Source organism: Mustelus asterias, chromosome 7, assembly GCF_964213995.1.
Source record: "Mustelus asterias chromosome 7, sMusAst1.hap1.1, whole genome shotgun sequence".
Taxonomy (NCBI): domain Eukaryota; kingdom Metazoa; phylum Chordata; class Chondrichthyes; order Carcharhiniformes; family Triakidae; genus Mustelus; species Mustelus asterias.
The window spans coordinates 1942250-1968887 of NC_135807.1; the positions used below are offsets into that span (position 1 = coordinate 1942250).

The 26638-nt window shown below is 47.5% G+C and overlaps 1 protein-coding gene across 5 annotated transcripts in view; it reads right to left on the minus strand.

Moving 5' to 3' along the window:
* LOC144495518 (anion exchange protein 2-like) overlaps positions 1–26638 on the minus strand; it is a 373575-nt gene that overhangs the window by 228312 nt on the left and 118625 nt on the right. The window contains exon 1 of one of the 5 annotated variants that reach the window (XM_078215545.1): positions 8353–8460. The exons of the other annotated variants lie outside the window; for them this stretch is intronic. The gene's annotated coding sequence lies outside the window, so the exon portion shown is untranslated. Of the gene's footprint in view, positions 1–8352; positions 8461–26638 lie in introns of those variants that run through there. 5 annotated transcript variants of the gene reach the window in all.

The following is a 26638-nucleotide window of genomic DNA, read 5'->3' on the forward strand; positions in this document are numbered from 1 at the left end:
TCTGTATGTCTGTCTATAAATCATACATGATGTGGAGATGCCGGCGTTGGACTGGGGTGAACACAGTAAGAGGTCTCACAACACCAGGTTAAAGTCCAACAGAGGAAATTTCCACTCCATCTGACGAAGGAGCAGCACTCCGAAAGCTTATGGTATTTGCTACCCAATAAACCTGTTGGACTTTAACCTGGTGTTGTGAGACTTCTTACTGTGTAAATCATACAGATAGGACATGCAGCAGACAGTGTGTTGTATGTCAATACTAAAGATCTTTGAGAATTGGGTGTTAACCTTTACAAACACTGGGTGATCCTGTCCCCAAAATGTGAATTTGAGCTGTGACAGAGTGCGGAGGCACAGACAGAGCACCTCTGCTCGCACTGTGAAAGCTGAGAATGCAGAAACTGCAACAACACAAGTACAGGAAAGTTCAGTGCACAGAACGCAGAAGTGGAATCACTGGCTCGGTGATTAGTATTTGCCCACCTTGACAGTATGAGAAGGCTGGAATATCTAGTGGAGAACAGAGACGATGCTTGCTCAGGCTGGTAACAAAGGAGTGAGTCATGCATGATTGCACTGCATCAAAAGTAGACAAAGCCTGCAGTCCTGACACACGCTGCCTGGATGAAGTAACGCAGGTCTGGAAAACCTGCAGACCTGGACTTCAGCAATCTGTCTGGCTAGGCTGTGATGGGAAAACCAGACAAAGAACCCACAGTTGGTCATTTCAAATGTCCTTCTCAATCAAGGGCATTTTTAGGGACAGCAAACAAATGCTGGCCCACAGCCCGTTACCAAAGAATACATTTTAAAATCCTAACTGGGAAGGTCGTTTAACAGGCTGAAATAAATCTAGGCAAGCACCAGGAGATGTGATCAAAAATCTATTGCTTTGTTCCATTCAGAAAACAAGAGCACTAATGTCCTTCAGGGGAACCTGCCATACCCCCCTGGCCTGAACCCTTACAGTACTTCAATCCGACACTGCGTGTTTGACACTTTGTGTTCTCTGACATGTACATACATTTACACATGTACATGTACACTTGGTGTGTGTTTGTGTTTGTATCCACACACACACAGTACACTGAATATTTGCTGATATTGAAAAATAACTTGAGCCCAAACACCAATTTCTCTCAAGTCATTTATCAACACTTGAACATTCAACTGTGCCACTTTTGGTGTGACACCAAACGATACGGGCAAGGAAAATCCCAGGCTCGTGTTAGCTGAAGCTGCATACGGGAGATACAACTTCAATCAGCACTCCTGGGCTGGCAAGTCACAGAATTTTCACAGCACAGGAGGCCATTCAGTCCGTCGGGTCTGCACCAGCTCTGAGTGAGCAACTTATTTCATGCCATTCGCCCACCTTCTCCCACCAATCCTGCAATTTCTTCATTCTGGATGACATTCGCTTTCTAACACTTTGATTGAACCTGCCGTCACCACACTCTCCTGCAGTGAATTCAACCTTAACGACTCACTCTGTGAAAAAACATTGTTGGAGGGTCAGTACTGAGAAGCACCGCACTATCAGAGGGTCAATACTGAGAAGCACCGCACTGTCAGAGGGTCAGTACTGAGGGAGTGCCGCACTGTCAGAGGGTCAGTGCTGAGAAGCACCGCACTATCAGAGGGTCAGTACTGAGGGAGTGCCGCACTGTCAAAGGGTCAATACTGAGAAGCACCGCACTGTCAGAGGGTCAGTACTGAGGGAGTGCCGCACTGTCAGAGGGTCAGTGCTGAGGGAGTGCTGCACTATCAGAGGGTCAGTACTGAGGGAGTGCCGCACTGTCAGAGGGTCAGTGCTGAGCGAGTGCTGCACTGTCAGAGGGTCAGTACTGAGGGAGTGCCACACTGTCAGAGGGTCAGTACTGAGGGAGTGCCACACTGTCAGAGGGCCAGTACTGAGGGAACGCTGCACTGTCAGAGGGTCAGTACTGAGGGAGTGCTGCATTCTCAGGGGGTCAGTACTGAGGGAGTGCCACACAGTCAGAGGGTCAGTACTGAGGGAGTGCCTCACTGTCAGAGGGTCAGGACAGAGGGAGTGCCACATAGTCAGAGGGTCAGTACTGAGGGAGTGCCGCACAGTCAGAGGGTCAGTACTGAGGGAGAGCTGCACTGTCAGAGGATCAGTACTGAGGGAGTGTTGCACTGTCAGAGAGTCAGTACTGCGGGAGTGCCGCACTGTCAAGAGTGTCAGTACTGAGGGAGTGCTGCATTGTCAGAAGGTCAGTACTGAGGGAGTGCCACACAGTCAGAGGGTCAGTACTGAGGGAGTGCCTCACTGTCAGAGGGTCAGTACTGAGGGAGTGCTGCACTGTCAGAGGATCAGTACTGAGGGAGTTCTGCACTGTCAGAGGATCAGTACTGAGGGAGTTCTGCACTGTCAGAGGGTCAGTACTGAGGGAATGCTGCACTGTCAGAGGATCAGTACTGAGGGAGTGCTGCACTGTCAGAGGATCAGTACTGAGGGAGTGCCACACTGTCAGAGGGTCAGTACTGAGGGAGTGCCGCACTGTCAGAGGGTCAGTACTGAGGGAGTGCCGCACTGTCAGAGGGTCAGTACTGAGGGAGTGCCACACTGTGAGAGGGTCAGTACTGAGGGAGTGCCGCACTGTCAGAGGGCCAGTACAGAGGGAACGCTGCACTGTCAGAGGGTCAGTACTGAGGGAGTGCTGCACTGTCAGAGGGTCAGTACTGAGGGAATGCTGCACTGTCAGAGGATCAGTACTGAGGGAGTGCTGCACTGTCAGAGGGTCAGTACTGAGGGAGTGCCACACAGTCAGAGGGTCAGTACTGAGGGAGTGCTGCACTGTCAGAGGATCAGTACTGAGGGAGTGTTGCACTGTCAGAGGGTCAGTACTGAGGGAGTGCAGCACTGTCAGAGGGTCAGTACTGAGGGAGTGCTGCACTGTCAGAGGGTCAGTACTGAGGGAGTGCTGCACTGTCAGATGACCAGTACTGAGGGAGTGCTGCACTGTCAGAGGGTCAGTACTGAGGGAGTGCCGCACTGTCAGAGGGTCAGTACTGAGGGAGTGCTGCACTGTCAGAGGGTCAGTACTGAGGGAGTGCCGCACTGTCAGAGGGTCAGTACTGAGGGAGTGCCGCACTGCCAGAGGCTCAGTACTGAGGGAGTGCCGCACTGCCAGAGGGTCAGTGCTGAGGGAGTGCCGCACTGTCAGAGGGTCAGTACTGAGGGAGTGCTGCACTGTCAGATGACCAGTACTGAGGGAGTGCTGCACTGTCAGAGGGTCAGTACTGAGGGAGTGCCGCACTGTCAGAGGGTCAGTACTGAGGGAGTGCTGCACTGTCAGAGGGTCAGTACTGAGGGAGTGCCGCACTGTCAGAGGGTCAGTACTGAGGGAGTGCCGCACTGCCAGAGGCTCAGTACTGAGGGAGTGCCGCACTGCCAGAGGCTCAGTACTGAGGGAGTGCCGCACTGCCAGAGGGTCAGTGCTGAGGGAGTGCCGCACTGTCAGAGGGTCAGTACTGAGGGAGTTCCGCACTGTCAGAGGGTCAGTACTGAGGGAGTGCCGCACTGTCAGAGGGTCAGTCCTGAGGGAGTGCCGCACTGTCAGAGGGTCAGTACTGAGGGAGTGCCGCACTGTCAGAGGCTCAGTGCTGAGGGAGTGCCGCACTGTCAGAGGGTCAGTGCTGAGGGAGTGCTGCACTGTCAGAGGCTCAGTGCTGAGGGAGTGCCGCACTGTCAGAGGGTCAGTACTGAGGGAACGCTGCACTGTCAGAGGGTCAGTACTGAGGGAGTGCTGCACTGTCAGAGGGTCAGTACTGAGGGAATGCTGCACTGTCAGAGGATCAGTACTGAGGGAGTGCCACACAGTCAGAGGGTCAGTACTGAGGGAGTGCTGCACTGTCAGAGGATCAGTACTGAGGGAGTGTTGCACTGTCAGAGGGTCAGTACTGAGGGAGTGCAGCACTGTCAGAGGGTCAGTACTGAGGGAGTGCTGCACTGTCAGAGGGTCAGTACTGAGGGAGTGCTGCACTGTCAGAGGCTCAGTGCTGAGGGAGTGCCGCACTGTCAGAGGCTCAGTGCTGAGGGAGTGCCGCACTGTCAGAGGGTCAGTACTGAGGGAACGCTGCACTGTCAGAGGGTCAGTACTGAGGGAGTGCTGCACTGTCAGAGGGTCAGTACTGAGGGAATGCTGCACTGTCAGAGGATCAGTACTGAGGGAGTGCCACACAGTCAGAGGGTCAGTACTGAGGGAGTGCTGCACTGTCAGAGGATCAGTACTGAGGGAGTGCAGCACTGTCAGAGGGTCAGTACTGAGGGAGTGTTGCACTGTCAGAGGGTCAGTACTGAGGGAGTGCAGCACTGTCAGAGGGTCAGTACTGAGGGAGTGCTGCACTGTCAGAGGGTCAGTACTGAGGGAGTGCTGCACTGTCAGAGGCTCAGTGCTGAGGGAGTGCCGCACTGTCAGAGGGTCAGTACTGAGGGAGTGCCGCACTGTCAGAGGGTCAGTACTGAGGGAGTGCTGCACTGTCAGAGGGTCAGTACTGAGGGAGTGCCGCACAGTCAGAGGGTCAGTACTGAGGGAGTGCCGCACTGCCAGAGGCTCAGTACTGAGGGAGTGCCGCACTGCCAGAGGCTCAGTACTGAGGGAGTGCCGCACTGCCAGAGAGTCAGTGCTGAGGGAGTGCCGCACTGTCAGAGGGTCAGTACTGAGGGAGTGCCGCACTGTCAGAGGCTCAGTGCTGAGGGAGTGCCGCACTGTCAGAGGGTCAGTGCTGAGGGAGTGCTGCACTGTCAGAGGCTCAGTGCTGAGGGAGTGCCGCACTGTCAGAGGGTCAGTACTGAGGGAGTGCCGCACTGTCAGAGGCTCAGTGCTGGGGGAGTGCCGCACTGTCAGAGGGTCAGTACTGAGGGAGTGCCGCACTGTCAGAGGGTCAGTACTGAGGGAGTGCCGCACTGTCAGAGGCTCAGTGCTGAGGGAGTGCCGCACTGTCAGAGGCTCAGTGCTGAGGGAGCGCCGCACTGTCAGAGGCTCAGTACTGAGGGAGTGCCGCACTGTTGGACTTGTTGTCATTAAATAAGACATTAAACATCTTTCCTCTCTGATGAATGTAATATTCCACACGTACCGCTGCTCTGCCCAAGACCGCAGGAAACTACAAAAGGTCGTGAATGTAGCCCAATCCATCACGCAAACCAGCTTCCCATCTATTGACTCTATCTACACTTCCTGCTGCCTCGGCAAAGCAGCCAGCATAATTAAGGACCCCACGCATCCCGGACATTTTCTCTTCCAACTTCTTCCATCGGTAAAAAGATACAAAAGTCTGAGGTCACGTACCAACCAACTCAAGAACAGCTTCTTCCCTGCTGCTGTCAGACTTTTGAATGGACCTACCTCGCATTAAGTTGATCTTTCTCTACACCCTAGCTATGACTGTAACACTACATTCTGCACTCTCTCCTTTCCTTCTCTATGAACGGTATGCTTTGTCTATATCTCATGCAAGAAACAATACATTTCACTGTATGTTAATACATGTGACAATAATAAATCAAATCAATTTTAAAGCAGAACAAGGGAGTCGTATCCAATAATTATCCCTCAAGAAACAAAATACCGATCAGTTAGTTGTCTAAAAATCAGATATGGTTTTGTTTCCATTTCAAGGCTGCAAAAGTAACCCATCAGCGGAACAGTGCATGTGAACATCCTGAAGAAGTTAAATGGAGTTGCACAAATATTAGTCAGTCACATGCTCACACAGTCATGGAACCAATTAGAAACTCCTCTCCCATTACTTGACAGATCTCTTTCATATCCTGATGTCGCACTGACCGGCCAAAAACCCAAGAATAAACACTGGGTGAACAATTCTTATACGTACGGTTTTTTTGCTTAAAGTTTCAGAAAGGAGCCAGTGTAAATCTTACAGCTCACACGGTCACGTTAGGTTCCTCCAGGAACCTGGTCAAGTTTAGTTTCAGTAACTGAGCCCAGCAGTTTTTGCATCACTAACAAAACTGTTCCCACAATACCCACCGACATTCTCCAAGAGAAGGGGAGGCCATTCAGCAAATCCCCCCCCATTGACTGTGGAACAGGCCCCAGGAACTCTCTCTCAGTCTAAGCGAACTCAACAGTGGATTACCGGGGAACGCTGCATTGCTGAACTGCCGCTCAGCGCTATATTAAAGATGCCCTGACACATTTGAAGGGAAGCTAATTCTCCTCCCCGTGGCTGGGCCAGTATTTTCTCTCAGTCAATATCAGCACAGGCAGTCCAACTGCTCCTTTGTAGTGGGACCTTTGGATGTACGTAAAACGCCTGTCATATCTGCCGATGAAACAATCAGTACAGTTGAGGCGAGTGGGGAGAGGAGGTGGCCAGTGGGACTGGGAAGGGAGGGAGCTGGGAAGTGGGTAGACTGGGAGTAGGCTAGAAGGGAGAGAGCAGCTAACAGGGAGGGTTGGGGTGGCTAGCGGGAGGGAGGAGAAGAAAAACAGCCAGTAGAGGGTGGAGTGGCAAACAAGGGTGGCGGCAGGTAGGTGGTAGCCAGAGGGTTGAGAAGGGGGTGTCCAGTGAGGGTAGATGGAGGAGGTGCGGGTATCAAGGTAGTCTCCAGAGGAGGGAAGAGTACAGCTCACACAGAAAACATGTGCATTGTTAGCTGAGCAGATGACACAGTGAGTCTAATTAAACCAACAGCAGTTAAGGACATAAGAACTAGGAGCAGGAGTAGGCCATCTGGCCCCTCGAGCCTGCTCCGCCATTCAATAGGATCATGGCTGATCTTTTTGTGGACTCAGCTCCACTTACCCGCCCACTCACCATAACCCTTAATTCCTTTCCTGTTCAAAAATTTATCTATCCTTGCCTTAAAAACATTCAATGAGGTAGCCTCAACTGCTTCACTGGGTGGGGAATTCCACAGACTCACAACCCTCCTCAACTCAGTCCTAAATCTGCTCCACCTTATTTTGAGGCTATGCCCCCTAGTTCTAGTTTCACCCGCCAGTGGAAACAACTTCCCTGCTTCTATCTTATCCATTCCCTTCATAATCTTATATGTTTCTATAAGATCTCCCCTCATTCTTCTGAATTCCAATGAGTATAGTCCCAGTCTACTCAGTCTCTCCTCATAAGCCAACCCTCTCAACTCCGGAATCAACCTAGTGAATCTCCTCTGTACCCCCTCCAGTGCCAGTATATCCTTTCTCAAGTAAGGAGACCAAAACTGTACACAGTACTCCAGGTGTGGCCTCACCAGCACCTTATACAGCTGCAACATAATCTCGCTGTTTTTAAACTCCATCCCTCTAGCAATGAAGGACAAAATTCCATTTGCCTTCTTAATTACCTGCTGCACCTGCAAACCAACTCCTGGAGATTCCTGCACAAGGACACCCAGGTCCCTCTGCACGGCAGCATGCTGCAATTTTTTACCATTTAAATAACAGTCCATTTTGCTGTTATTCCCACCAAAATGGATGACTCACATTTACCAACATTGTACTCCATCTGCCAGACCCTCGCCCACTCACTTAGATTATCTATATCCCTTTGCAGACTTTCAGCGTCCTCTGCACACTTTGCTCTTCCACCCATCTTAGTGTCACCTGCGAATTTTGACACACTACACTTGGTCCCCAACTCCAAATCATCTCTGTAAATTGAAAACAATTGCGGTCCCAACACTGATCCCTGAGGCACACCACTAGTCACTGATCGCCAACCAGAAAAACACCCATTTACCCCCACAGTTACCACATTTGATGCCCAGTGCATTCTGATTTAACTCATTCATTTTGTTACAGTTTAGGTTACAATCAGCCCCAGAACCACCAGGCTAGTGGAGAGAGCCACTGCTCTCAGTCACCCACAATCAACCCTCCAGGCAATCACGTGAAAACTGGGCTGCTGCCACAGCCTGACAGGCAATAGGAACCAGAGTCTCAGCACAGAGCAGAACCATTCGCCCATCATATAGATACTGCCTCTTTTCTGGACCAACCCAAACTAATCCCAATACCTCACTGTATGAACGGCAAGTTAATCCCTTTTCCCTCATGGATGCAATGTTCCTCCTCTCAAATAGCCCTGAGGCAAAGCATTCCAGAACCCAATAACCCTCTGGATGAGGCAATTTCTCCTTACTCACTTGGTGACTATTTAAAACTGACGTCCCGTGTCACTGGCTCCCCAACCACCCCAAAGACTAGGTCAAAGCCTGCTGCACTTTAAATGGTCTGTCAAATCTCCTCTCAGCGCCAGTAAAATGGCCTCTGAAACTCAAATCCCAGTCCAGCACCATGGGAAGCATAGAGAGGGACAGGCTTATTCTCAAATACCCAGAGTAAAATCAGATACCTGCCACATCCAGTCTACAAAGATTCACTTTTTACTGTCTTCCTCCCAAATCTGTAAGAAAATCCAGTCGTGCACAACCTTGAGAAAACCTCAGGCCAATCTTCAGGACTTTGATCTCACAGAATGAGTTTGTATATCATAGAGTCAAATCCAAATCTTCCACACAACAGTCCGTGTGCCATCACTCCCTGTCTTAAAAGCACTGAGCTTGTGTCGACAATTCAGTGCTCAGGCTGATGATTCAGACGCTGTGACTAATACTCACCACACACACAAACAGACAGACACACATAGGCAGATAAACACACAGACAGGCACACACACACACAGGCAGGCAGACAGACACACACACACAGACAGGCAGACAGACACATACAGACAGGCAGGCAGACACAAACACTCAGAGGCAGATAAACAGACACACACACACAAACAGACAGGCAAACAGACAGGCACACACACACAGACAGGCTCACACACACACACACACACAGAGACAGGCGAACACACACAGACAGGCAGACACACAGGCAGGCAGGCAGAAACACGGACAGACAGACACACACACAAACAGACAGGCAAACAACACAAACAGACAGGCAGACACACACACATACAAACAGACAGGTAGTCACACACAGGTAGACAGACACGCACACAAACACAGACTTAGATAACACACAAATATCTCGTAACCACAGAGACAGCAATGAACAAGTTCAGGTCCGAAAGCATCCCTAATCTCTATAAGTTCTCCTTAAAAAATTGCCAGAACAAAAACACAGCATCACAACAGGAAATTATAAAGAGGAAAACAACTTGCACTTCTATATCAAGCCATTAATGATCTCAGCACATCACAAAGTGCGTTACAACCAATGAAACTAGTTTTTAAGTGATTTTTTTTTTAGTCATGGGAAGTGGGTGTCCCAGGCAAGGCCAGCGCTCATTTCCTATTGCTAATTATGCTGGAGAAAGTGTGGTGAGCCACAGTCGAAGGAAACGCGACAGCCAATTTGCACAAAGCAAGCTCCCACAAACAGCAATATGATAAAACTCCGTGATCTGTTTAGTGATGTTGTTATTTTCTATTCTTTCACAGGATGTGGGCATTAGCAATTGTTGCCCATCCCTAATTGCCCTCGAGAAGGTGGTGTGAACTGCCTTCTTGACCCACTGAAGTCCATGTGGTGTAGGTACAATGCTGTTAGGGAGGGAGTTCCAGGAGTTTGACCCAGGAATAGTGAAAGAACAGCAATATATTTCCAAGTCAGGATGGTGAGTGACTTGGAGGGGAACTTCCAGGTGGTAGAGGTTGTGGGTTTGGAAGGCGCTGTCTAAGGAGCTTCATCCAGGCGAGTGGGGAATATTTCATCACAATCCTGACTTGCGCCTTGTAGATGGTGGACAAGCTTTGGGGAATCAGGAGGTGCAAGATTCTCAGCCTCTGCCCTGCTCTTGCAGCCACAGTATTTATATAGAGTCATAGAGGTTTACAGCATGGAAACAGGCCCTTCGGCCTAACTTATCCATGCTGTCCTTTGTTTTAAACCCCTAAGATAATCCCAATTGCTCGCATTTGGTCCATATCCCTCTATACCCATCTTACTCAGGTAACTGTCTAAATGCTTTTTAAAAGACAAAATTGTACCCTCCTCTACTACTACCTCTGGCAGCTTGTTCCAGACACTCACCACCCTCTGTGTGAAAAAGTGCCCCTGTGGACACTTTTGTATCTCTCCCCTCTCACCTTAAACCTATGCCCTCTAGTTTAAGACTCCCCTACCTATGGTTAGTCCAGTTCAGTTTCTGGTTAATGGTAACCCCCAGGATGTTGGTAGTGGGAGTGTCAATGATTATAATGCCATTGAATGTCAAGGGGCGATGGTCAGATCCTCTCTTGATGGAGATGGTCATTGCCTGGTACTTGTGTGATACGAATGTCACTTGCCACGTGTCAGCCCAAGCTGGATATTGTCCAGATCTTGCTGCATTTGGACATGGACTGCTTCAGTATCTGAGGAATCGCAAATGTAATTAAACATTGTGCAATTATCAGCAAACATCCTCATTTCTGACTGTATGAGGGAAGGTCATTGATGAAGCAGCTGAAGATGATTAGGCCTCGGACGCAACCCTGAGGGGCTCCCTTTGTCTTGTAATTTAATCTCTCCTGGTCTCCAACCTATCGCCGACCTAGTTTGCTCCACCTGTTCCCCCCCCCCCCCGCTCCCCTGCCCCAGAGTAAAACCCAGCACAATTCTACTGCTCTTCCACCCTGATTTAACCTGTTAGTTCTGTTTCTCTGTCCGTAGATGCTGCCTGACGTGCTGGTTTTTCAGCATTTCATGTTTCTATATCTGATTTCCAGCATCTGCAGTATTTGCTTTTACTTTTGTCCCACTTTGCTGCTTTTTCCCCACAGCCTTGCAAATTATCTTCAAGTATTTATTCAATTCCTATCTGAAAATTGCAACTGACTCTGCCTCTACTACCCTTCACTGTCCACCCTCCTCAAATCTGAAAGACTGCATTCCACTTCTCTCGGCTTTCTGTCCCATAGCAAATTTCTTATCCACATTGCAACGGTTCTTTAACCTCATCAGTTTTAGTTTTCCTAACAAGTACCACTATTATGTGGTTCTATATCAAATGCCTTGTGAAAGTCAATACCAACACACTCTGTTATTTCATCAAGTTAGTCAATACAAATTGCTTTTAAGAGATCCTTAACTAACCCATACTTTACTAAGTGCTGAGTAATTTTGTACTGACGTATTGCCTCCAAAAATTTCCCTCACACTGACCTTAAGATGATTGGCCTGTAATTGCTAGGTTTATTTCTCTCTCCCCTTGTGCGAATAGGAGAATAACATTTGCAATCTGTAATGACTCAGGAAGCCTGACAGGAAAGGAACGTAGTTTATTACAGAATGCAAAGTAAAACCACTACCGTGGTGTACACACACCAGTCCCTGCCTGGGATGACTGTTCAGCAAGCCCAGTCGTGGGCCTGTCTTATTAAAGGTTCAGGTAGTGAGTTCCAGCTGGGCAGGTCATAGCCTGTTACCGGGGGAACTCTACTCAATGAGCCCCAAAGGAAGATCCATTAGTGATTCCTATAGGACCTGGTGGTGGTTAGGAGACAATCCTTCAGCCCTCTGGCCATCTCCCCTTTTCAAAGAGGATTGGAAGATGTTGGCTATTGGCTGCAAACTTTCCACTCATTTCCCTCAGCAACCAAGGATAGACGATTAATTTAAGCACTGCAACCTGTTTAATCACATCAAGAGCTTTGTGTAAATATAAATTGCTGCTGTTTATTTTTATCCTATTGAATTTTTTTGCTTCCTCCTTTATTGTGACATCGTCAGCTTCCTCTTCTTGCATAAAGACCGATTTAAAGTATTCATTTAGTCCCTCAGTCACGCTCTTTGCTCCACAAGATGATATCTCCCTTCAGGTCCCCAGCCCACCCTTCCTTTCACTGTCCTTTTACTATTCACATGTTTATCAAATATTTTGGAGTTCTTTTTCATATTATCCTCTAATTTATTCCCTTGCAGTCTTTGACCCTCTTATTTCCTTTTTCAGTTCCTCTGTACTTTCTAGATTCGACTTAGTTCTCTATTGAATTATGGACCAGGCACTTTGTCAGTTTATTCTATTTCATTTTCATCTTTATATTTGTAGTTATCCAGGGAGCTCTGCTTTCAGCTGTCTACTTTTGGGAATGTGTCTAGCCAGGACCTGAACCAAGCCCTTTTGTTCATTTGCTTTTTAATCTGGGAGTTCTTTGAAGAGATAACAAATAGGTTAGACCAAGGAGAGCCAATGGATGTTATCTATCTTGACTTCCAAAAGGCCTTTGACAAGGTGCCTCACGGGAGACTGCTGAGTAAAATAAGGGCCCATGGTATTCGAGGCAAGGTACTAACATGGATTGACGATTGGCTGTCAGACAGAAGGCAGAGAGTTGGGATAAAAGGTTCTTTCTCAGAATGGCAACCGGTGACAAGTGGTGTCCCGCAGGGTTCAGTGTTGGGGCCACAGCTGTTCTCTTTATATATTAACGATCTAGTTGACGGGACTGGGGGCATTCTGGCCAAGTTTGCCGATGATACAAAGATAGGTGGAGGGGCAGGTAGTATTGAGGAGGTGGGGAGGCTGCAGAAAGATTTAGACAGTTTAGGAGAGTGGTCCAAGAAGTGGCTGATGAAATTCAACGTGGGCAAGTGCGAGGTCTTGCACTTTGGAAAAAAGAATAGAGGCATGGACTATTTTCTAAACGGTGACAAAATTCATAATGCTAAAGTGCAAAGGGACTTGGGAGTCCTAGTCCAGGATTCTCTAAAGGTAAACTTGCAGGTTGAGTCCGTAATTAAGAAAGCAAATGTAATGTTGTCATTTATCTCAAGAGGCTTGGAACACAAAAGCAGGGATGTACTTCTGAGGCTTTATAGAGCACTGGTTAGGCCCCATTTGGAGTACTGTGAGCAATTTTGGGCCCCACACCTCAGGAAGGACATACTGGCACTGGAGCGGGTCCAGTGGAGATTCACACGGATGATCCCAGGAATGGTAGGCCTGACATACGATGAACGTCTGAGGATCGTGGAATTATATTCATTGGAGTTTAGGAGGTTGAGGGGAGATCTAATAGAAACTTACAAGATAATGAACGGCTTAGATAGGATGGACGTAGGGAAGTTGTTTCCATTAGCAGGGGAGACTAGGACACGGGGGCACAACCTTAGAATAAAAGGGAGTCACTTTAGAACAGAGATGAGGAGAAATTTCTTCAGCCAGAGAGTGGTAGGTCTGTGGAATTCATTGCCACAGAGGGCTGTGGAGGCCGAGACGTTGAGCGTCTTGATCCACTGGAGCAAGCTGAGAGGGGTGATTGAAAGCAGCAGTGCTGGTAAGAGATTAATTGAATTAATTGAATTGTTTATTTATTTAATTAGTCAGCTAGTGTGTGTATTTTTTTGGCCTTTACTTTAACAGCAGTTTTTCAAGTTTAAAGTGAAAACTAGAAGTGGGCAGCAAAGGAGTCTGGGAAGGGTTTTTATTTTAACTTTAAAAGTCAGTTACCTGGGAGGTTCCCCCTCATTGATCCACTGGAGCAAGCTGAGAGGGGTGATTGAAAGCAGCAGTGCTGGTAAGAGATTAATTGGAATAATTGAATTGTTTATTTATTTAATTAGTCAGCTAGTGTGTGTATTTTTTTGGCCTTTACTTTAACAGCAGTTTTTCAAGTTTAAAGTGAAAACTAGAAGTGGGCAGCAAAGGAGTCTGGGAAGGGTTTTTATTTTAACTTTAAAAGTCAGTTACCTGGGAGGTTCCCCCTCATTGATCCACTGGAGCAAGCTGAGAGGGGTGATTGAAAGCAGCAGTGCTGGTAAGAGATTAATTGGATTAATTGAATTGTTTATTTATTTAATTAGTCAGCTAGTGTGTGTATTTTTTTGGCCTTTACTTTAACAGCAGTTTTTCAAGTATAAAGTGAAAACTAGAAGTGGGCAGCAAAGGAGTCTGGGAAGGGTTTTTTAAGCGCGTGAAGTATAAAAGGTAGGCTGCAGTATACAGCGGGCAGCGTCGGGAGCGGGCAGTGGAGTGTGTGGGAAGCAGAGTGTGAGCTATAAGACTTTGGCTCACAGGGCTTGAGTGTGTGGGAAGCAGAGTGTGAGCTATAAGACTTTGGCTCACAGGGCTTGAGTGTGTGGGAAGCAGAGTGTGAGCTATAAGACTTTGGCTCACAGGGCTTGAGTGTGTGGGAAGCAGAGTGTGAGCTATAAGACTTTGGCTCACAGGGCCTAGGCTGAAAGGGCGAGTAGGGGTGAGTTGAATTCATTTTTGCACTTTCTACCTGGTACTGGCAAGGTATCTAGAGGGGATGGGTGTGCAGGCAGTGCAATGTTCCTCTTGCACTATGTTTGAGGTGAGGGACGACGACAGTGTCCCTACTGATTACACCTGTGGGAAGTGCACCCATCTGCAGCTCCTCCAAAACCGTGTTAGGGAACTGGAGCTGGAGTTGGATGAACTTAGGATCATCAGGGACGCAGAGATGGCCATAGACACAAGCTTTAGGAATACGGTTACTCCGAGGATTGAAAACAGATGGGTGACGGTGAGAGGGGCTGGGAGGAAGCAGTCCGTGCAGGGATCCCCGGTGGTCGTTCCCCTTAGCAACAAGTATTCCGCTTTGGATACGGTTGAGGGGGATGACATACCAGTGGGGAGCCGCAGTGAGAGGATCTCCAGCACTGTGTCCGTCTCTGTGGCTCGGGAGGGAAAGGGGGAGAGCGGGAGGGCGATAGTTATTGGGGACTCGTTAGTTAGAGGGATAGATAGGAGGTTCTGTGGCAGCAAAAGAGACTCACGGATGGTATGTTGCCTACCGGATGCCAAGGTCCGTGATGTCTCAGACCGTGTTTTCCAGATTCTGAAGGGGGAGGGGAAACAGTCACAAGTCGTGGTGCACATTGGTACCAATGACATAGGTAAGAGAAGGGACGGGGATTTAAAGCAGGAATTTCTGGAGCTGGGCTGGAAGCTGAGAGCCAAGACGAAACATGTGGTCATCTCTGGTACGTTGCCGGTACCACGTGATAGCGAGTTGAGGAACAGGGAGAGAGTGCAGTTAAATATGTGGTTGCAGGGATGGTGTAGGAGGGAGGGTTTCAGATACGTGGATAATTGGAACACGTTCTGGGGAAGGTGGGACCTGTACAAACAGGACGGGGTGCACCTGAACCAGAGGGGCACCAATATCCTCGGAGGGAAATTTGTTACGGCTCTTCAGGGGGGTTTAAACTAATTTGTCAGGGGAGTGGGAAAGGGTCCAGAAGTCAGTGAGGGTGGTGAGGTATTGGGGAAGGTATCAGGGTCAAGGGTGGGTACTGGTAGACAGGAAGGTGGGTTGAAGTGTGTCTACTTCAATGCAAGGAGCATCCGGAACAAGGTAGATGAACTTGGGGCGTGGATTGGTACTTGGGACTACGATGTTGTGGCCATTACGGAGACGTGGGTAGAACAAGGACAGGAATGGTTGTTGGACGTTCCGGGGTATAGATGTTTCACTAAGTGTAGGGAAGCTGGTAAAAGAGGTGGAGGAGTGGCATTGTTAATCAAGGATAGTTTAACGGCTGCGGAAAGGCACTTCGTGGGGGATCTGCACACTGAGGTAATATGGGCTGAAGTTAGAAATAGGAAAGGAGCGGTCACGTTGCTAGGAGTTTACTATAGGCCCCCAAATAGTAATAGAGATGTGGAGGATGAAATTGCTAAGCAGATTATGGATATGTGTGGGGGTCACAGGGTAGTTGTCATGGGGGACTTTAACTTTCCAAATATTGATTGGAACCTTTGTAGGTCAAATAGTTTGGATGGGGCAGTTTTTGTGCAGTGTGTGCGGGAGGGTTTCCTGACACAATATGTGGATGGGCCGACTAGAGGTGAGGCCACATTGGATTTGGTACTGGGAAATGAACCGGGCCAAGTGTTAGATTTGGTTGTGGGAGAGCAATTTGGAGATAGTGACCACAACTCGGTGTCTTTTGTTATTGCAATGGAGAGGGATAGGGCCGTACGGCAGGGCAAGGTTTACAATTGGGGGAGGGGTAATTATGATGCGATTAGGCAAGAATTAGGGGGCATAAGTTGGGAACAGAAACTGTCAGAGAAAGGAACTAATGAAAAGTGGAATTTTTTCAAGGAACAAATACTGGATGTCCTTGATAGGTATGTTCCTGTCAGGCAGGGAGGAAATGGCCGAGTGAGGGAACCATGGTTCACAAAAGAGGTGGAATGTCTTGTGAAAAGGAAGAGGGAAGCTTATGTAGGGATGAGGAAACAAGGTTCAGATGGCTCGATTGAGGGTTACAAGTTAGCAAGGAATGAGCTGAAAAAGGGGCTTAGGAGAGCTAGGAGGGGACATGAGAAGTCCTTGGCGGGTCGGATCAAGGAAAACCCCAAGGCTTTTTACTCTTATGTGAGGAATAAAAGAATGACCAGGGTGAGGTTAGGGCCGGTCAAGGACAGTAGTGGGAACTTGTGTATGGAGTCAGTAGAGATAGGCGAGGTGATGAATGAATACTTTTCTTCAGTGTTCACCAAGGAGAGGGGCCATGTTTTTGAGGAAGAGAAGGTGTTACAGGCTAATAGGCTGGAGGAAATAGATGTTCGGAGGGAGGATGTCTTGGCAGTTTTGAATAAACTGAAGGTCGATAAGTCCCCTGGGCCTGATGAAATGTATCCTAGGATTCTTTGGGAGGCAAGGGATGAGATTGCAGAGCCTTTGGCTTTGATCTTTGGGTCCTCGATGTCCACGGGGATGGTGCCAGAGGACTGGAGAATGGCGAATGTTGTTCCTCTGTTTAAGAAAGGGAATAGAAATGACCCTGGTAATTATAGACCGGTTAGTCTTACTTCGGTGGTTGGTAAATTGATGGAAAGGGTCCTTAGGGATGGGATTTACGACCATTTAGAAAGATGCGGATTAATCCGAGATAGTCAGCACGGATTCGTGAAGGGCAAGTCGTGCCTCACAAATTTGATAGAATTTTTTGAGGAGGTAACTAAGTGTGTTGATGAAGGTAGGGCAGTTGATGTCATATACATGGATTTTAGTAAGGCGTTTGATAAGGTCCCCCATGGTCGGCTTATGATGAAAGTGAGGAGGTGTGGGATAGAGGGAAAGTTGGCCGATTGGATAGGCAACTGGCTGTCTGACCGAAGACAGAGGGTGGTGGTCGATGGAAAATTTTCGGATTGGAGGCAGGTTGCTAGCGGAGTGCCGCAGGGATCAGTGCTTGGTCCTCTGCTCTTTGTGATTTTTATTAATGACTTAGAGGAGGGGGCTGAAGGGTGGATCAGTAAATTTGCTGATGACACCAAGATTGGTGGAGTAGTGGATGAGGTGGAGGGCTGTTGTAGGCTGCAAAGAGACATAGATAGGATGCAAAGCTGGGCTGAAAAATGGCAAATGGAGTTTAACCCTGATAAATGTGAGGTGATTCATTTTGGTAGGACAAATTTAAATGTGGATTACAGGGTCAAAGGTAGGGTTCTGAAGACTGTGGAGGAACAGAGAGATCTTGGGGTCCATATCCACAGATCTCTAAAGGTTGCCAGTCAAGTGGATAGAGCTGTGAAGAAGGCCTATAGTGTGTTAGCTTTTATTAACAGGGGGTTGGAGTTTAAGAGCCGTGGGGTTATGCTGCAACTGTACAGGACCTTGGTGAGACCACATTTGGAATATTGTGTGCAGTTCTGGTCACCTCACTATAGGAAGGATGTGGAAGCGCTGGAAGGAGTGCAGAGGAGATTTACCAGGATGCTGCCTGGTTTGGAGGGTAGGTCATATGAGGAAAGGTTGAGGGAGCTAGGGCTGTTCTCTCTGGAGCGGAGGAGGCTGAGGGGAGACTTAATAGAGGTGTATAAAATGATGAAGGGGATAGATAGAGTGAACGTTCAAAGACTATTTCCTCGGGTGGATGGAGCTATTACAAGGGGGCATAACTATAGGGTTCGTGGTGGGAGATACAGGACGGATATCAGAGGTAGGTTCTTTACGCAGAGAGTGGTTGGGGTGTGGAATGGACTGCCTGCAGTGATAGTAAAGTCAGACACTTTAGAAACATTTAAGCGGTTATTGGATAGGCACATGGAGCACACCAGGATGATAGGGAGTGGGATAGCTTGATCTTGGTTTCAGATAAAGCTCGGCACAACATCGTGGGCCGAAGGGCCTGTTCTCTGCTGCACTGTTCTATGTTCTATGTCTTCAAGACAGAAATTGATAAATTCTTGATTTCTCGAGGAATTAAGGGCTATGGGGAGAGAGCGGGTAAATGGAGTTGAAATCAACCATGATTGAATGGTGGAGTGGACTCGATGGGCCGAATGGCCTTACTTCCGCTCCTATGTCTTATGGCCTTATGGTCTTATGGTCTTATGGTTTGAGATAGAACCATAGAAAATTACAGCTCAGAAACAGGCCTTTTGGTCCTTCTTGTCTGTGCCGAACCATTTTATGCCTAGTCCCACTGACCTGCACTTGGACCATATCCCTCCACACCCCTCTCATCCATGAACCCGTCCAAGTTTTTCTTAAATGTTAAAAGTGACCCCGCATTTACCACTTTATCCGGCAGCTCATTCCACACTCCCACCACTCTCTGCGTGAAGAAGCCCCCCCTAATATTCCCTTTAAACTTTTCTCCTTTCACCCTTAACCCATGCCCTCTGGTTTTTTTCTCCCCTCGCCTCAGCGGAAAAAGCCTGCTTGCATTCACTCTATCCAAACCCATCAAAATCTTATACACCTCTATCAAATCTCCCCTCAATCTTCTAAGCTCCAGGGAATAAAGTCCCAACCTATTCAATCTCTCTCTGTAACTCAGCTTCTCAAGTCCCGGCAACATCCTTGTGAACCTTATCTGCACTCTTTCAATCTTATTTACATCCTTCCTGTAACTAGGTGACCAAAACTGTACACAATACTCCAAATATGGCCTCACCAATGCCTTATATAACCTTACCATAACACTCCAACTTTTATACTCGATACTCCGATTTATAAAGGCCAATGTACCAAAGGCACTCTTTACGACCCTATCCACCTGTGACGTCACTTTTAGGGAATTCTGTACCTGTATTCCCAGATCCCTCTGTTCAACTGCACTCTTCAGAGTCCTACCATTTACCGAGTACGTTCTTCTTTGGTTTGTCCTTCCAAAGTGCAATATCTCACACTTGTCTGCGTTAAATTCCATTTGCCATTTTTCAGCCCATTTTTCTAGTTGGTCCAAATCCCTCTGCAAGCTTTGAAAACCTTCCTCACTGTCCACTACACCTCCAATCTTTGTATCATCAGCAAACTTGCTGATCCAATTGACCACATTATCATCCAGATCATTGATATAGATGACAAACAACAATGGACCCAACACCGATCCCTGCGGCACACAACTAGTCACAGGCCTCCACTCAGAGAAGCAATCCTCCACAACCACTCTCTGGCTTCTTCCATTGAGCCGGTGCCCCCAGGCCAAATCCCCTTTCAATTCGGTGAAATTAGCCCTCCTCCTGCTGATTTTCAGTGCTGTAGCTTACAGGGCTTCAGACCAGGGGCTAGAATTTGGAATTAGAAGATAAATCTTTTCCAGCCAACATGGGCACGATGGCCCGAATGGCCTCCATCAGTGTCAAATATCTTTCTACATTGAGGTATTTTTCTTGCTCTTTTCCCTTTAACACGGTTACTATGTCAGTCTATGTTAGGATAATTATCACTACACTGTCCTTCTTGGATCGCTCTGTACTTTGCCTGCAAATCTTTCTTCTCCATTTCTTACCCACAATTTGGTGGCCTACAATCCAAACCCAGTAATGCAATCGCTTGGCTGTTGTTTCTTAATCCTAACCAATAGACTGCATTCATCTATCATTGTTCTTCAGTGCTATTGCAGTACCTTTACTGAATAATACTTCTTCATCCTTCTTTGTTCAGTATAGTAATTTGATCATTAATGATTTGCGGGCCTCTATTTGTCTTTCCCGAATGCACTATAGTGAGAAATATTAAGTGCCTAGTTTTCCCCTTGTCAGGTCTCCATTACTGCCACTACATCATAATCCCATGTAGCTACTTGTGCCTCACCAACCTCATTCACCATACTTGCAGATAGTGAGGAGCATTGTCAGAAGCTACAGAAGGATATAGATAGGCTGGAAATTTGGGCAAAGAAATGGCAGATGGAGTTCAATCCTGATAAATGCGAAGTGATGCATTTTGGTAGAAATAATGCAGGGAGGAGCTATATGATAAATGGCAGAACCATAAAGGGTGTAGATACGCAGAGGGACCTGGGTGTGCAAGTCCACAGATCCTTGAAGGTGACGTCACAGGTGGAGAAGGTGGTGAAGAAGGCATATGGCATGCTTGCCTTTATAGGACAGGGCATAGAGTATAAAAGTTGGGGTCTGATGTTGCAGATGTATAGAACGTTGGTTCGGCCGCATTTGGAATACTGCGTCCAGTTCTGGTCGCCACACTACCAGAAGGACGTGGAGGCTTTGGAGAGAGTACAGAGCAGGTTTACCAGGATGTTGCCTGGTATGGAGGAGCTTAGTTATGAGGAGAGATTGGGTAAACTGAGGCTGTTCTCCCTGGAAAGACGGAGGATGAGGGGAGACTTAATAGAGGTGTATAAAATTATGAAAGGCATAGATAGGGTGAACGGTGGGAAGCTTTTCCCCAGGTCGGTGGTGACATTCACGAGGGGTCATAGGTTCAAGGTGAAGGGGGGGAGGTTTAACACAGATATCAGAAGGACATATTTTACACAGAGGGTGGTGGGGGCCTGGAATGCGCTGCCGGGCAAGGTGGTGGAGGCGGACACACTGGGAACGTTTAAGACTCATCTAGATAGCCATATGAACGGAGTGGGAATGGAGGGATACAAAAGAATGGTCTAGTTTGGACCAGTGAGCGGCGCAGGCTTGGAGGGCCGAAGGGCCTGTTCCTGTGCTGTATTGTTCTTTGTTCTTTGTACTCTGTCCACTTACCCACAAGCACTTTAAACCCCTCCGAGTCTGTCTCACTTTTCCTTCATTGTTTGATCGCTCCTACTGCTGAATTGTTCTTTCTCCCTGTTCTCTCGAGCACATCCTCTCCAATGCTTCATTCTGGCACCGTCTTCAAAGTAGTGGCCGGGGGATTGTCCACAAAGATAGAGCCATGCTTTACATTGAAAAAGTTCTCTTGAAATCATTTCCAAGGATTTCTCCTTCTGTTTCTCCTTTACAATGTCAATGTCCCAGTTTATATTAGATTAATTCAAGCCTCCCATTATCATCATTCCGTAATTTTGGCATCTTTCTATATATTTGCCCACAAACGGTCTCATCTGAAAGACAGCAGTCTTTCGAACAAGCTCAAGTCTCAGGCGTGGGACTTGAATCCACAAACTCTGACTTGACGGTGAGAGTGCTCTCCACTGTGCCACCAATGACAGTCTGTAGCTCGGCCTCTGAGTGTACGCACACCCAGGCACCATCTGCAGACTGCAGCTCAATGACAGAATATCCAGGCTTGGCAAGTCACATTCACGTCACACAAATACCAGGCAATGACCATCTCCAACAACAGAGAATCCAACCACCTCTCCTGGACATTCATTGGGATGACCATTGCTAAATCCCCCACTATCAGTATCCTGATCAAAAACCATTGACCAGAAACTGCACTGGACTGGACCAGCCATGTGAATACTGTGGCTCCCAGAACAAATCAAAGGCAACACTCAAGAAGCTTGATAGCGTCCAGGACAAAGCAGCTCCTTGAATGGCACCCCATCCACAAACATTCTCTCTCTACACCACCAACACAAAGTGGCAACCGTTTGTACCATCTACAAGTCGGCAAGGCTCCTTCAAAGGCAGAATGTGCCATATTGTGGGGAAAAGACAGGGGAATGGTCCTGGATAAACTGCTCATTCTGAGAGCTGGTGCAGACAAGATGGACCAAATAGCCACCCTCTGTGCAGCAACAATTCAGTGACATCATCTTCCAACCAGTGACCTCTACCATCTAAAAGCACAAGGGCAGCATCTGCATGAAAACATCGCCACCTACATCTTCCCCTCCATCTCACTCACCATCCTGACTTTGAACTATATCGCCGTTCCCTAACAGCACTGTGCGTGTACCTACACCACATGGACTGCAGCGGTTCAAGAAGACAGTTCACCAGCTATAGCCAACTCCCCAAATTCTCAAGAGTAATTAGGGGCGAGTAATAAATGCTGGCCTCGCAGCAACACCCGCATCCATGAAAACATAAAAAATTGCTTTACACTTCAAAAGTTGTGTTGTTAGCTGTGAACATACAAACATATACATGAGACGCTGGGGTAGTATATTCAGCCTCTCAAGCCTACTTTCAAACTTTACTTCCTCGTCTACCCCCATAACCTTTAACTCCCTGGTCAATCAAGAATTTAAAATTTAAAGTATTAAAAGTTTAAAGTTTATTTATTCGTGTCACAAGTAGGCTTACATTAACACGTGTTTAAGGGTTTAAACTACTTTGGCAGGTGGGTGGGATCCAAAGCAGTAGGGAAACAGAAGAGAAGTGTGAGGACAGCGCAGAAGTTAAAGAGAGCACATTAAGTAGTAAAGGCAGTGTCAGTAATCCTAGTCATGATGTGGAGATGCCGGTGTTGGACTGGGGTAAACACAGTAAGAAGTCTCACAACACCAGGTTAAAGTCCAACAGGTTTATTTGGTAGCACAAGCCACTAGCTTTCAGAGCACTGCTCCTTCATCAGGTGAGTGGGAGTTCTGTTCACAAACAGGGCATATAAAGACACAAACTCAATTTACAAAATAATGGTTGGAATGCGAGTCTTTACAGGTAATCAAGTCTTAAAGGTACAGACAATGTGAGTGGAGAGAGGGTTAAGCACAGGTTAAAAAGATGTGTATTGTCTCCAGCCAGGACACTTAATGAGATTTTGCAAGTCCAGGCAAGTCATGGGGGTTACCTGAACCCAAGATCCCGGTTGGGGCCGTCCTCATGTGTGCAGAACTTGGCTATCAGACTCTGCTCAGCGACTCTGCGCTGTCGTGTGTCGTGAAGGCCGCCTTGGAGAACACTTACCCAAAGATCAGAGGCTGAATGCCCGTGACCGCTGAAGTGTTCCCCAACAGGAAGAGACAGGTTGTTTGAAGGCAAGAAGTGGGGGTGTGGGGATGGCCTTCCCCACACCCCCACTTCTTGCCTTCAAACAACCGCACAACCTCAAACAGACCATTGTCCGCAGCAAACTACCCAGCCTTCAGGAGAACAGTGACCACGACACCACACAACCCTGCCACAGCAACCTCTGCAAGACGTGCCGGATCATCGACACAGATGCCATCATCTCACATGAGAACACCATCCACCAGGTACACGGTACATACTCCTGCAACTCGGCCAACGTTGATTACCTGATACGCTGCAGGAAAGGATATCCCGAGGCATGGTACATTTGGGAGACCATGCAGATGCTACGACAACGGATGAATGAACACCGCTCGACAATCACCAGGCAAGACTGTCCTCTTCCTGTTGGAGAACACGTCAGTGGTCATGGGCATTCAGCCTCTGATCTACGGGTAAGCGTTCTCCAAGGCGGCCTTCACAACACACAACAACGCAGAGTCGCTGAGCAGAGATTGATAGCCAATCTCCGCACGCATGAAGACGGCCTCAATCGGGATCTTGGGTTCATGTCACACTATCTGTAACCCCCATGACTTGCCTGGGCTTGCAAATCTCACCAACTGTCCTGGCTGGAGACAATACACATCTCTTTAACCTGTGCTTAACCCTCTCTCCACTCACATTGTCTGTACCTTTAAGACTTGATTACCTGTAAAGACTCGCATTCCAACCATTTTGTAAATTGAGTTTGTGTCTTTATATGCCCTGTTTGTGAACAGAACTCCCACTCACCTGATGAAGGGGCAGCGCTCCGAAAGCTAATGGCTTGTGCTAGCAAATAAACCCGTTGGACTTTAACCTGGTGTTGTGAGGCTTTTTACTGAGTAATCCCAGTACCAGACAGATCAGGCAAAAGCAAGACAGAGAGCAAGGGAAATCCAGATTAAACTGCATTTATTTCAATGCAAGAGACCTGACGGACAAGGCAGATGAACTCGGGGCATGGATGGGGACGTGGGACTGGGATATTATAGCAATTACTGAAACATGGCTAAGGGAAGGACAGGACTGGCAGCTCAATGTTCCAGGGTACAGGTGCTATAGGAAAGATAGTACGAGTTTTAACAACACCAGGTTAAAGTCCAACAGGTTTATTTGGTAGCAAATACCATTAGCTTTCGGAGCGCTGTTCCTTCGTCAGATGGAGTGGAAATGTGCTCTCAAACAGGGCACAGAGAGCACATTTCCACTCCATCTGACGAAGGAGCAGTGCTCCGAAAGCTAATGGTATTTGCTACCAAATAAACCTGTTGGACTTTAACCTGGTGTTGTTAAAACTCTTACTGTGTTCACCCCAGTCGAATGCCGGCATCTCCACATAGGAAAGATAGAACAGGAGGTAAGAGAGGAGGGGGAGTTGCACTTTTGATGAGGGAGAACGTCACGGCAGTACTGAGAGGGGATATATCCGAGGATTCGCCCACTGAGTCTATATGGGTAGAACTTGAGAAATAAGAAGGGGGAGATCACTTTGATAGGGTTGTACTATGGGCCCCCAAATAGTCGGCGGGAAATTGAGGAGCAAATACGTAAGGAGATTACAGATAGCTCCAAGAAAAATAGGGTGATAACAGTCGGAGATTTTAAATTTCCAACATTGACTGGGACAGCCATAGCCTTAGAGGCTTGGATGGAGAGAAATTTGTTGAGTGTATTCAGGAGGAATTTCTCATTCAGTATGTGGAGGGCCCGACTAGAGAGGGGGCAAAACCTGACCTCCTCTTGGGAAATAAGGAAGGGCAAGTGACAGAAGTGTTAGTGAGGGATCACTTTGGGACCAGTGACCATAATTCTATTGGTTTTAAGATAGCTATGGAGAATGATAGGTCTGGCCCAAAACTTAAAATTCTAAATTGGGGCAAGGCCAATTTTGATGGTATCAGGCAGGAACTTTCAAAACTTAATTGAGGGAGTTTGTGGGAAGGCAAAGGGACATCTGGTAAGTGGCACGCTTTCAAGAGTGTGTTAACCAGCGTTCAGGGTAAACACATTCCTCTTAGAGTGAGGGGCAAGACTGGCAGAAGTCGGGAACCCTGGATGGCTCGGGATATTGAGGCCCTGGTCAAGAAGAAGACAGAGGCACATAACATGCATCGGCAGCTGGGATCAAGTGAATCCCTTGAAGAGTATAGGGGGTGTAGGAGTAGAGTTAAGAGAGAAATCAGGAGGGCAAAAAGTGGACATGAGATTGTTTTGGCAGATAAGGCAAAGGAGAATCCAAAGAGCTTCTACAAATACATAAAGGGCAAAAGAGTAACAAGGGAGGGAGTAGGGCCTCTTAAGGATCAACAAGGTCATCTATGTGCAGATCCACAAGATCTGGGTGAGATCCTAAATGAATATTTCTCATCAGTATTTACTGTTGAGAAAAGCATGGATGTTCGGGAACTTGGGGAAATAAATAGTGATGTCTTGAGTATTGTACATATAACAGAGGAGGTGCTGGAAGTCTTAAAGTGCATCAAGGTAGATAAATCCCTGGGACCTGATGAAGTGTATCCCAGGACATTGTGGGAGGCTAGGGAGGAAATTGCGGGTCCCGTAGCCGAGATATTTGAATCATCGATAGTCATGGGTGAGGTGCCTGAAGATTGGAGAGTGGCAAATGTTGTGCCTTTGTTTAAAAAGGGCTGCAGGGAAAAGCCTGGGAACTACAGGCTTTTCCCTGCACATCTGTGGTGGGTAAATTGTAAGGTATTTTGAGAGACAGGATCTACAGGCATTTAGAGACGCAAGGACTGATTAGAGACAGTCAATGGAAAATCATGTCTCACAAATTTGATTGAGTTTTTTGAAGGGGTAACCAAGAAGGTAGATGAGGGCAGTGCAGTTGATGTTGTCTTCATGGACTTTAGCAAGGCCTTTGACAAGGTACTGCATGGTAGGTTGTTGCATGAAGTTAAATCTCACGGGATCCAGGGTGAGGTATCAAAATGGATACAAAATTGGCTTCTTGACAGAAGCCAGAGGGTGGTTGTAAAGAGTTGTTTTTCAAACTGGAGGCCTGTGACCAGCGGTGTGCCTCAGGGATCAGTGCTGGGTCCACTGTTATTTGTCATTTATATTAATGATTTGGATGAGAATATAGGAGGCATGGTTAGTAAGTTTGCAGATGACACTAAGATTGGTGGCATAGTGGACAGTGAAGAAAGTTATCTCCAAATGCAATGGGATCTTGATCAATTGGGCCAGTGGGCTGACGAATGGCAGATGGAGTTTAATTTAGACAAATGCGAGGTGATGCATTTTGGTAGATTGAACCAGGGCAGGACTTACTCAGTTAATGGTAGGGTGTTGAGGAGAGTTACAGAACAAAGAGATCTGAGGGTACATGTTCATAGCTCCTTGAAAGTGGAGTCACAGGTGGACAGAGTGGTGAAGAAGTCATTCGGCATGCTTGGTTTCATCAGTCAGAACATTGAATACAGGAGTTGGAATGTCTTGTTGAAGTTGTACAAGATGTTGGTATGGCCACACTTAGAATACTGTGTGCAATTCTGGTCAC